The 12,693-nt window shown below is 47.0% G+C and overlaps 1 protein-coding gene across 1 annotated transcript in view; it reads right to left on the reverse strand.

The window, feature by feature from the left end:
- CCNI (cyclin I) overlaps window positions 1–12,426 on the reverse strand; it is a 54,256-nt gene extending 41,830 nt beyond the window's left edge. The window contains exon 1 of the mRNA XM_035112148.2: window positions 11,907–12,426. The gene's annotated coding sequence lies outside the window, so the exon portion shown is untranslated. The remainder of the gene's footprint in view (window positions 1–11,906) is intronic.
- Between the last annotated feature and the right edge of the window lie 267 nt (window positions 12,427–12,693).

The following is a 12,693-nucleotide window of genomic DNA, read 5'->3' on the forward strand; positions in this document are numbered from 1 at the left end:
TCTCGGTAGTGGCACCCACCCTGTGGAAAGCCCTCCCACCAGAGGTCAAAGAGAACAACAATTACCAGACCTTTAGAAGGCATCTCAAGGCAGCCCTGTTTAGGGAAGCTTTTAATGTTTGATGGAGTTCTGTGTTTTAATATTTTGTTGGAAGCCGCCCAGAGTGGCTGGGGGAACCCGGCCAGATGGGCGGGGTATAAATAAATAATAATAATTATTATTATTATTCATTTTGTTTCTAAGGCGCTTTATATTTTAAGGGGGGGGGAATCTCAAAGTAGTTTACTACCCATTAAAACATCAAATAAAACAATCCAAAATAAAAACAAATAGCAGCAGGAAGCCAGTATGGTGTAGTGGTTAGGGGACAGGACTAAGACATGGGAGACCAGGGTTCAAATCCCCACTCAGCCATGAAACTCACTGTGTGACCTTGGAGTCAGTCACAACCTCTTAATCTACCTCGCAAGGTCGTTGTCAGGATTAATTGAGGAGGGGGGTGCGATATAAACGCAATAAATAAGCTGTTCTGCTTACCTGCTTAAGTAAGCTGAAGAGACCAGCCAGTTGGGAGACGTCAGTCACCCACCTGGGATCCAGAGATCTCTACGTGGTCACAACTGGAACCTGTGCCAGTAGCAAAACGCACCTGGCGCCTGGCTAATTTCTAACACTGCTCTCTAGCCTCCAACCAGAAGATGGGGCACCACCAGAATTCAAGGGCACCATCTAGCCACACATCTTAGCTCAGTGGTAGAGATTTTGCTTTTTATGCAGGACGTCCCTGCCAGCAGCTCTGGGTAAAACCGGGAGATTTCCTATCTGAGAAACTGGAGAGCCGCCAATGGCCACATGTTGTATATAAGGCAGTTTCCTATTAGCTCCGCCAGTAGGGCATGAAATTCTTAATCTCGGGGTTGTGGGTTCAAGTCCCACGTTGGACAAAAGATTCCTGCAGTGCAGGGGGTTGGACTGGATGACCCTCGGGGTCCCTTCCAACTCTGCAGTTCTATGTTTCTGTAAATGAACTCGGGGTTCCATGCAGAACTGGGGCAACCTGTGAACAACTAGCAACTAAAGCCTGCTCAGCACTTTGAAAGATAAACTCCACTCCTCTCCCTGGAAACGTTCAGAATTAATTGCCAAGGAGATTTCTTCCTTCTGTCCGGGGACCCAAACCAATGAGCTGACGAAGAGCAAAGAGCATTGAACATCAGCTGGGAAGCCCCTGGCTGAAATCCCACATCAGTCACAAATTCAATAGGGCAAACTGCTTGCCACCATTGCCTTAGCCTCACATCTCCAATACGGAGGATAAGACTACCGAACTGCCTTATTAGGATCTTCCAAGGATGGTTAAGAAACTGAAACGGGACAAAAAAAAACCCCCAAAAACCATTATATAAATGCCAGGTATGAGAGAAGAACGTAAGAAGGATCAAACTAAAGACCTGTTTAATCCAGCATTCTGTTTGCAAGGGTGCCACCACCAAAAAGCCCATTTGTGACTTCTAGCAATGGCCATTCTAAGGCATATTCAGGGCTTTTTTTCAGCCAGAGCACCTGTCAGGTGGGAGCCATTGCCATTCTAAGAGCAGAGTAGAAAAGGTCACGGTGAGCTCCAGCACCTCCTTTTCCAGAAAAAAATAGCAGTGGGCACACTGGGCACTGAACCCGGAGGTATAACACCGTAGTTAGGAGCCATCAATTGTCTCGTCCTCCATGAATTTATTGAGCTTTCTTTTAAAGCTGTCAAAGTTTACGGCCGTCGCTATAACTTTCTTGTAGCAGTTTTCATGAGCTGTGTGCAGAAGTGTTTGCTTTTGTCTGTCCGGAAACTCTCACCATCCAGATTCATTCAATGATCCTAGCTTTCCAGTACAGTATTATGAGATTTGGGGGGGGGGGGGCGTTAAACACTTCTCTCAATCTGCTTTCTCCATGGCTAATTTTATATGCCTCTATACCAGGGGTCAGCAAACTTTTTCAGCAGGGGGCCGGTCCACTGTCCCTTAGACCTTGTGGGGGGCCGGGCTGTATTTTGAAAAAAAAAATATTAACGAATTCCTATGCCCCACAAATAACCCAGAGATGCATTTTAAATAAAAGGACACATTCTACTTATGTAAAAACATGCTGATTCCCTTACCATCCGCGGGCCGGGTTTAGAAGGCGATTGGGCCGCATCCGGGCCCCAGGCCTTAGTTTGGGGACCCTGCTCTATACCCTTGAACTGAAAAAGTTCCGCTCCTTCCTCTTCCTTGTCAACATTAAGAAAGAGGTAGGAATATGAACAGCAATACTGTATATATGTGGACTGTCCCTGGATCAAGTGACTTTTCTTCTTTAAAGTTCTCAAATCTCTTAACCTAGCGCAAGGTTGTCCTCTGAACTGATAATCAGCCACAGTCAGTCCGTCATTTGAAAAATAAGACTTTAGAGCCGTCTTGCCTGAAAACGACAACTAGACATTCCGCTTCCACGACTGCAACCTTGGTTCAAGGAGCCAATACAGTGGTACCTTGGTTGAAGAACAGCTTAGTTTATGAACAACTTGGATTAAGAACACTGCAAACCGGGAAGTAGGTGTTTTGGTTTGTGAACTTTACCTTGGAATAAGAACATGTCCCGCTTCCTGTTGAGTGTGTTCCATTTGTAAATTGAGTCCCCCGCTGCTATGGGAAAGCACGCCTTGGTTTAAGAACGGACTCCCAGAACGGATTAAGTTCGTAAACCAAGGTAAAAGATAAAGGAACCCCTGACCGTTCGGCCCAGTCGCGGACAACTCTGGGGTTGCGGCGCTCATCTCGCTTTACTGGCCGAGGGAACCGGCGTTTGTCCACTTCCGCAGAAGGTTTTTCCGGGTCATGTGGCCAGCATGACAAAGCCGCTTCTGGCGAACCAGAGCACCGCACGGAAACTCTGTTTACCTTCCCGCCGGAGCGGTACCTATTTATCTACTTGCACTTTGACGTGCTTTCGAACTGTTGGGTTGGCAGGAGCTGGGACCAAGCAACAGGAGCTCACCCTGTCGCAGGGATTCGAACCGCCGACCTTCTGATCGGCTAGCCCTAGGCTCTGTGGCCTAGACCACAGCGCCACCCTAAATTGTTGAGGGTCGTTTAAAACATAAGGAGACTGCCTGCCCTGGCGCTCTAAAGAGGACCTCTCCAAAACTGAGTAAAATGGCAAATGAAATTCAATGAAAAACAAGTGCAATTTGATGCATGCTCCTGGGGTTTGAAATGACTGACCAGTAAGTAGCCGAGACCTTGGGGTCACAGTGGACAGTTTGAATGAAGACGCTGGCCCCGTGGGCAGCCTTTGCAAGAGGTCTTCCGAACCAGGTAGGCAACCCCAACAACTACGTGGAAAGAGGGTTGTTGGGGTGGATGATCTGCCTGAACACAAGGCAAACTGGTTAATTCTGCGCTCCAAACACCACCAGGTAATTCTGTACTCCCACCCATTAGCCGCCACCCCCGAGGGAAAATGGCTCATTCCCAACCCTCCCCTAACAATAGACCAGTCCGTTCTGCTTCCAGTCCTGCCTGCTGGGAAAAAGGCAGTGGGGGGGTTCTGGTGGATTTCAGGACTTTTTGCTGCCGGATTTACAGCTGGGAATTAACAAGAGGAGTGCAAGCCCGCACGTCCTGCGGCCAAGCGCCCCTGAAGTATTTTGTTGAACTGTCATCCTGATGGTAGGCTTTACAATGCTCCAGATTTATTGCAGGCCACATGTAGGGAGGGAAACCAACAGAAACAGGAGAGTCTCCCCCCCAAAAAAACACACCCCGGCAAATGCAAATGCAGGCCAACTGAAACAGATGAAGGGATTCCTTTGCAGCAGCATTTGCAAGGGAGAATCTGCAGGAGGGAGGGTGCTCTCAAATTAGAGGAATCTCCAATTGGGAATCCTGTAGAGGTGCTGTCCAACATTGATTTCCTCTCCCTAAGTGAATATTCAGGCTTTTGAGGGGGGGGGGGGCGTTAAAAAAGAAGAAGTGTGGCACACACTTTGCACTAACCCAAATATTATTCAATAAAAATCCTCTGTGTTCCATCCCGTATTAAGCAATTGACTAAAAGCACGCAAGGAAATGGCTGAGACAAGACAGGGCTGGTTAACCATTAAGCGAAGAGACTCCTTGTCCAACCCCCCCCCCACTCCAAAGTTCAAACAAGGAGAATATATGTGATTTCAACAGCTTTGGAATTGGAAACGGAGGCCTGGAGAGAGGCTGCATGAACATCATAAATGTAAAGCACATGGCTTCCCTGGGAATTGTAGTTTGTTAAGGGTGCTGGGAATTGTAGCTCTGTGAGAGGGTGAACTACAGTTCCCAGGATTCTTGGGGAGGTTGCGTGTACTTTAAATGGGTGGTGTGCACGCAGACTGAGACTCAACTCGTGGTAAGATTTCGGCAGAGGAAAGAGATGTTCTGCACGTCCTAATTTGGGTTACAATCTGCGCAAGGCAGGGAGGTGAGGAGGACTCGTGGCGCCCCCTCCAAACCATACACACCTTTTTGCAACACATCTTAAGGCCAGGCCGATTTGTCTCCCTGGGGGACCAGTTGATTATTCCAAGCATTGTTCACATTTATGAGACGCCACAGAACATCTGCAGGCAGGGGGGAAACCCTGACACAGCAACAAAAATCCATGATAAACTAAAATAATTTTTTTTAATCCAAGCAGCAGATATGAAGACCCAGTTTACGCGCAACAGTACTAAGTAGGCAACAGATGCACGCAGGGCCAAGTGAATATGCTTTGGTGCTTGAAACAGACAATTCGAACTCTGTTCCCATCGTTCTCATTAGCGTGGGAATAATCTATCAGGATTATCTATCTATCCACAAAGCCTAAAGAAATGAACAGACCCAGCTGTTTCCGACATCACCGTATTGTGCCTTTTGGTAAGTCCTTCCCAAAATGCTGCCATCAAACTTGGGCGCCTTCTGCACGACACGTTTACAACATTATTAACAGCCATGAGTTCCCCCAAAGATTCCTGGGAACTGTAGTTTGCTAAGGGCTCTGAGACTCCTTTTTAAAAAATAATAATAATTCATCTTTATTCATTTTGCACACATGAAAAAACAATACATTGGAGCAACAACAACAGAAAAAAATACAAAATACAAAAATACAACAACAAAAACAACACAGGAAAAGAAAAAGACAAAAAATGACAAAAAATATCTAATAACCTCATATTATCTTCATAACATTTTAGACCTCCCCGGCTCCCCCCTCATTGATTCCCTATTTCAATTAATCAAAAAGCAGTTTTCACAATATTAAATAAGTATTAATTAAAATTTCATCTCTAATTATCACCATTCAATTCTATCTATATGATTTTTATAAATCCTTATAATCTATTAATTATATCTCCCCTTAGCTTAAATTTTACCAGCAATGAAACTCCATTTTAATATTTCCTCATCCCTCATAATCTTTATAATCAATCTAATAGCAATTCTTCCCCCCCTTCCCCTGGACCCAGATTCCCAGATGTCTCAGCGAATTCCATATTTCCTACCAGCGTCGGACTTTCCCAATCAATCCAGCCTAAAATCATACAATTAGCCTTTTTAACCCACTCCCACCCTTTCCGAAAACTTCCACCAATGTTTTTTAAACCAACTCTGCTGTTTTCCCACTTCTCTTGCTGCTTCCCAGCACCCTCCTTCTTTCTTCCCATTTTCCCAGAGATTTCCTTGCACTCCCTCTCTCACTGGGAATGCAATAGTAAGGGCGCTGAGACTCCTGCCCTCCTCACAGAGCTACAATTCCCATGGGGTTTAACAATTCTTTTGTTGTTGTTGTGTTTCTGTATATTATATATTAGAAGCCAGCCAGTGTGGCTGGGGCAACTCAGTCAGGTGGGTGGGTGTACAAAAAGCAAATTATTTCTTTTCATTTTTATTTTCCCTCTTCCCAGGGAGCTCTATGGAAATGCAGCTCAGTGAGGAAGAATACGAGTCTCCCAGCAGTTCTTAGCACTCTTAACAAACTACAGTACCCAGGATTCCTTGGGGGAAGCCATGACTGTTTAAAGTGGTATCATAATGCTTTAAATTTGTAGTGCGGATGGGGCCTTGCAGAATCACAATTCATACACCCCTATGTAAAAGACAGCAACGAAAGCAGTACATATGGCGGTGGGAGGAGAGGGGGTAAAATTATTTTCCCCCAAGAAAACAAATAATTTTTTCTGTTGGAGTGTTTGTAAATAATCCCTTGGGAGGTACACATTTGGATGCCTCCTCATCCACCAGAACTCCATACTGGCTATACCTTTCCTTTTCCTTTCTTTCTTTTAACATACAAAATGCAATCTTCTGGAAAGGTCCCAAATACAACACACCTTAGGTTTTGGTTTTCCCCCTGAAAGCCCCGGAGGCAAAATACCTTCAGATGCAAACATCAAAGGAGCAATTGCTTTCATTCAACAAAGTGCAGATTATTTTGCTGCTCCTGTTTTATATACCGCCAGAGTAGCTTTGGGATGTTTTGCCACATTAGAGGTGATGTGGGGCACACAGCGGCCTGCCTCAGTCGAAGCACGTTTTCTCTGCCCAGCAACACAATAATATTTACTTTAAAGTTTCACACATCATTTCCCCACCGGTCAATGATGTGGGGCAGCACAGGGGAGAGATGGGCAGAACTCCAGAACATCACCAGGGGGAACACACCTGAAATAGGTGGATGAAGGCACATAAAACCAAAGAGCTGTAGAGTTTGATGGGACCCCAGGAGTCATCTAGTCCAACCCCCTGCAATGCCAGAATCACAGCTAAAGCATCCATGACAGATGGCCATCCAACCTCTGCTTAAAAACCTCCAAGGAAGGAGAGTTCCCCTCTGTCGAACAGGCCTTGTTGTCATAAAGTTATTGCCATCGTTCCATAAGGCAATAGGTACTACAGCGTAAAACCCACCTTAGAAACCGTGGCAGGTGTACTACCAATGTAACCAGAAAAACTAATGCAATAAACCCCTCATCTGAATGCAGCCCTCCGAACCCGGACTCCCAGAAATTTAGCACTAGCGTCTAAGAACATTAGCTATTTTTCTAGACCATGGGTACGCAAACTAAGGCCCGGGGGCTGAATCCGGCCCAATCGCCTTCTAAATCCGGCCCGCGGACGGTCTGGGAATCAGCGTGTTTTTACATGGGTAGAATGTGTCCTTTTATTTAAAATGCATCTCTGGGTTATTTGTGGGGCATAGGAATTCGTTCATTTTTTCCTCTTCTTCAAAATACAGTCCGGTCCCCCACAAGGTCTGAGGGACAGTGGACCGGCCCCCTGCTGAAAAAGTTTGCTGACCTCTGTTCTAGGCCTTCTGGCAAAGAGACAAAATACAGGGTTTTTTTCCAGGACAAACTTCACACCTGACTTGATGGCTCAGAGATTGTGTGGTTGTTCCAAGGTGTGCATCCCTGCAGACCTTTTTCTCAACAGAAGAAAAAAAAATATTGTTACCAAGATCTGAAAGAGAATCCCTCAAGACAGCAATTAATTCTCTGCGGCTGCTTTGCGAGTTATGTTTGAGCCAGGCTCACGTTGCAAAAATATGCACACACAAAATCCTAGCGCCCGCAGGGAGATTAAAGGGGGAGAGGGGGAATTGCTGTAATCAGCTATATCCTAAAGATCCCAAACTCTCAAACAACAAAGGCATCACTGCAGAAGGGGTGGGGGAGAGATGAAAGAACTTCAAAGAAAGCCTTCTATTACACCAATAGGGTTGAATGAGGTTGTTAAAAAGGGCCCCTATGCTCAAACCAGGGACATGGGTGGCGCTGTGGGTTAAACCACAGAGCCTAGGGCTTGCCGATCAGAAGGTCGGCGCAACGGGGTGAGCTCCTGTTGCTTGGTCCCTGCTCCTGCCAACCTAGCAGTTTGAAAGCACGTCAAAGTGCAAGTAGATAAATAGGGACCGCCACAGCGGGAAGGTAAACGGTGTTTCCGTGCGCTGCTTTGGTTTGCCAGAAGCGGCTTTGTCATGCTGGTCACATGACCCGGAAGCTGTCTGCGGACAAACGCCAGCTCCCTCGGCCTATAGAGCGAGATGAGCGCCGCAACCCCAGAGTCAGTCACGACTGGAGCTAATGGTCAGGGGTCCCTTTACCTTTACTGCTCAAACCACAGATCGCAGGCAGTTGTGCCATACCACAGTTCATAGGTTGCACATCCAGAAATAACTGGATGTACACTTTCCAAACTGTATTAACGAGACACCTTTGCAGCCACAAGGCATTTTCTATTTACAATGGTATCTTGGCTTACAAACTTAATCCGTTCCGAAGTCCATTCTTAAACCGCAACTGTTCTTAAACCGAGGCGCACTTTCCCTAATGAGGCCTCGCGCCGCCGGTACCCTTCCACCGTTCGGATTCCGTTCTTAGACCGAGGGAAAGGTCACAAACCGGAACACTATTTCCGGTTTTCCAGAGTTTGTAAACCGAATCTCTCTTAAACAGGACTGTTCTTAAACCGAGGTACCACTGTATTATAAAGAGCTGGAATGCTCTGATATATAATGAAATATTGGGGGGGGGGTGTGTTTAAAATAACTTTTGTTAAAAAAAACCCTGTAAGCGACAACAGCTGCATGAACCTTACTAGCCCAGAGATGGAAAGAAGAGACAGTCCCCAGCAGAGAAGGATGGCAAATCAAGTTGATGGACTATGCCGAAATGGCAAAATTCACTGGGAAACTCAGGAACCAAGAAGACAAGATCTTTTTAAAAAGAATGGGAAAAGTTTATAACGTATATACAATATTATTGTAAGCAGGTTAAAACATCGGCAGGATTTTAAACACACTTGTAATGTAACAGTATGTATGGATAACTTAGAAAGGTTAGGTTTTATTTATTTTTTTAGAAGTAGCGATATGCAGTTGAAAATAGGATTAATAGGACACATGGAAGGGATGGGGAGAAGTCAGGAGATTCAGAGTAATCGCAGCATTTGGATTCGGAATTGGTTTTGTAGTATGTTTATCTTTTTGAAAATCAAATAATTTTTTTTAAAAGAAAAAGAGCTGGAATGCTACAGCAGATAACTGCAATCCCGTGCACGTCTACTCAGAGGTATGATCCTCTGAATTCATTGGGAGGTAGATTTGGGAGAGAACCTGGCCTGAAACGCTGGAGACCTGCTGCCAGTCAGCGTAGACCAGGCATGTCAAACCTGCGGCCTTCCAGATGTTTTGGCCTACAACTCCCATGATCCCTAGCTAGCAGGACCGGTGTTTGGGGAAGATGGGAATTGTAGTCCAAAACATCTGGAGGGCCGAAGTTTGGGGATGCCTAGCGTAGACAGTACTGAGCCAGATAGACCAATGGTCTGACTCAGCATAATGCAGCTTCCTCTGTCCCTGTTAAGGAGAAAAGCCACAATCTGTTTCAGCCCCACGAAATCTGGAGGAGCAGGGCAATAATACAAATCTATCTTACAGGGATGGAGTATGGATTGGAATATGAGAAGCACAGATCACTCAGGAAGTTTTGCAGTTGGTGTAGGTCGTATTTTAGGATCTATGGAGTGTTTTTATTGAAATACATGAATCATCAGTAAAGCAGAGTTTTTATTGAAAACATTTCCATTTGTCATTCATGAAAACTAACCCAAAGCCAGGGTTTTTTTTTTTTGCTCCAAGCGAAGGAAAAAGTTTTAACATCCTTTGCCAAAGAAAGATGAATCCTTTGAGTCAACGATGCCTGGTTCAAGGAACATAACAAGTTGATTTATACAACGCCAGACCAATATGCACCAAAGTATCCTTCACAGCCCTACCTAGAGGCAACAGAGACTGAACCAGGGATTTTCTATACAAAAATTGCTACTCAACCACTGAGAAATACCATTCTTCTTCTCTGAATCTGCACAGTATTTTCAGCAATGGTTACCATCGTGCCCATTTTTTTCTGGTTTTCCTAGTCACAGGGAGTGGCAAGGACTTCTGCCAGAAACCGTAACTTTTTACAAGTGGAAACAGATACCCAGAAAGTTTTAAGGATATGCCCAGGAGAACATTCCGTGCTTCGTTTACACGTGTGGCAGAACTGTTACATAAGCCAAACGAACACCTTGCCCTGGCGCAAACTAGACACATCTATTTAAGACTATATGGTCCTCGGAGCAGGGAACCCTTTTTGCTTTTCGCTCTGCAAAGCTTACAGGCAAGGAAGAATTACACTGTGCAAAAAACAAAAACAAAAAATCATTCGGCACCGGCAATCTGTTTTGGCTACAGGTCTTGGCATGCTGGCCTTTCTTTTTTTAGTTAATGCTTGCATTTGGGTGGTTGCAACATGACACCAGCGAAAGGGGATCTCTAGTCCCTGTTGGCAGGTCCACTGTCCCTCAGACGGGGGGGGGGGGATATTTTGGAAAGGGGGGAAAAAAGAACGAATTCCTATGCCCCACAAATAACCAAGAGATGCATTTTAAATAAAAGAACACATTCTACTCAGGTAAAAATATGCTGATTCCAGGACCATCTGCAGGCCGGATTTAGGTGGTGATTGGGTTGGATCCGGCCCCCGGGCCTTAGTTTGCCTACCCGTGGACTAGGGCAAGCCCCCCACTCCAATTCCTTGTGCAGACCCAGGAGTTAGGCCTTTAATGCTACAACCATTCGCTTGCAAGGATTGTCACCCCCACCAGATAAGAGGGGTGCAACCTAACTGCAAAAAAAAGAGGATTCCGTAACCCCAGGCATCGCCCACTGGGCTCCTGGGGCATCACTGCTGCCGATGAGCTCGACAGGACCCAAACTGCCTTTCAAATGCAGCGGCTCCTAGACTCTGCAACGCTTCTAGCAGCCACAATGACGTAACCAGCAGATGGAGCGGTGCGGGCCGCTTGGACATAAACAAGCGCTAACCTGGAACAGAAACTACAGGCATGGCCAGAATAAGGAGCGGGGGTGGAGAGAGCCACTTTTCCAAAACAGTCACTCGCAGGGGGCAGCGGAGTTTGCACAATTTAGGGTCTTCGCAGCCAAATGTACAGCGTTTCAAGAATTCCAGGAAACAATGCAAGGCAATGCAAGGTACTCTCTGCAGAACTGACTCCCCTCCCCCTTTCCTTGCCACGGCTGAGCGTTTTCCGTCCCCCCCGTGAACCAAACGGAGCATGCACCACTGAACTTGCTCGATAGGCATTCAAAAGAAAGTCAAAGCGCGCGCAAAGCAGACGCTGGATCCTAACCACGTTTAAACTCAGATGCAAACCCCAGCAGAGTACAATGGGTCTGGCTCCCTAGAGAGCTTGCATCCGACCGCAGCCTTGACTGATCCCCGCCCGTTTCCTTTACATTTCGCGTTGCATGCAAGCCGCAGCCGTCCTGCACCGGGCGCATAAACGGCCTGCACCCCGTTCCAAACGGGGCGCGCGCGCGGTTTTCTTGGGAGACGCGCTCGGCGTTGCAGCAGCGCGAAAAGAGCGCGCTTGCTACACAGCAGGTCGCCCGCGGAAGGGTCCCCGCATGTATTATGTAAACAACAACACGGGCAATGGCTTAGGCACCACCTCCCTCTTAAAGCGCACACGCGGGGCGAAAAATATGGAACAATGCAGCAGGGGAGTGTGGAAAAAAATATATAACGTAATCCGGCAGAATGCAAACAGGAACCGCTTTCAAAACACCAGCGTTGCGTATATTTGAAGTTGCTCAAGTCCTGCTCTGGCCTACTCCGCACAAATGGTTTGTGCATGGAGGTTTGTGCAGACCAAGGGTGCAAACACAGGTCAATGCAAAGATATAGAAATGCATACAACCGGATTTCAGACTCTATCACGGATATCAACAAAGAGGCTTGCATCCTGATCTGCAACGGTCAATTATTTATTATTATTATTACTATGGCTCACCTCCCCTGCAAAGCCGCAGAAATCCCCTGTTGCAATTGGCCAGCATCCGGTCCATTAAAACCCCATAGTGGCAGCTCCAGCCGTGAAAGAGAGATGGTTTGCTTAGTTGCTCTTCGTTAGTTTCCTGCTCGGTCCATGGTTGATGGGGAAGAAGAGGCGGCGGCGGGGCTGCAGCTGCCTCCGGTGTTCATGCCTCCATGGTGGCGGGTGCTTCGCTTGGGGTTCTCCGTTGCGCTTTGGAGGGAAAGCCAAAAAAAGGAAGAGAGAGAGAAGGAGGAGGTGAGGAAGAGAGAGAAAAAAACTGCCCCTTTTGTTGTGGTTGGCGCTGCTGCTGCCCCCAGGGCAGAGAAAAGCGCCTTGCTTGCTTAGGAAGGGGAGGCGAAAGGAAAAGGGGAAGAGGGGGGGAAAGAGGGAAGGGAAAGGGGGGTGGAAAATAATAATTAAAGGGGGGGAAAAACAAGAAAAGAGAGAGAGTGAAGCAGAGAGCGAGCCGCTTCCCGGGGGGAGCAGGGGAGGGAAAGAAGAGCCGGCAGCGGGCAGCTGAGCCTCCTCCCCCGGCCTCGCTGCTCCGCCTCCTGCGCGCAAAAGTCGTGCGTAAAGGAGAGGAGGAGGAGGCGGGCGGGCTTTGCGCAGGGATCTTGGGCCGCCAAAACGCGCGCCGAGACCCGGGAAAGAGGAGGCGGAACTGCTACCGCCGCCGCCGACTCAGAAAGCAGAGGAGAAGCTGCCTTGTGTAGTGCGAATCTCCAGCAAAGATGTGCTCTCCCTAGTAGTCCCTAGCCCACGT

Source organism: Zootoca vivipara, chromosome 9 (assembly GCF_963506605.1).
Source record: "Zootoca vivipara chromosome 9, rZooViv1.1, whole genome shotgun sequence".
NCBI classification, from domain to species: Eukaryota; Metazoa; Chordata; class Lepidosauria; order Squamata; family Lacertidae; genus Zootoca; species Zootoca vivipara.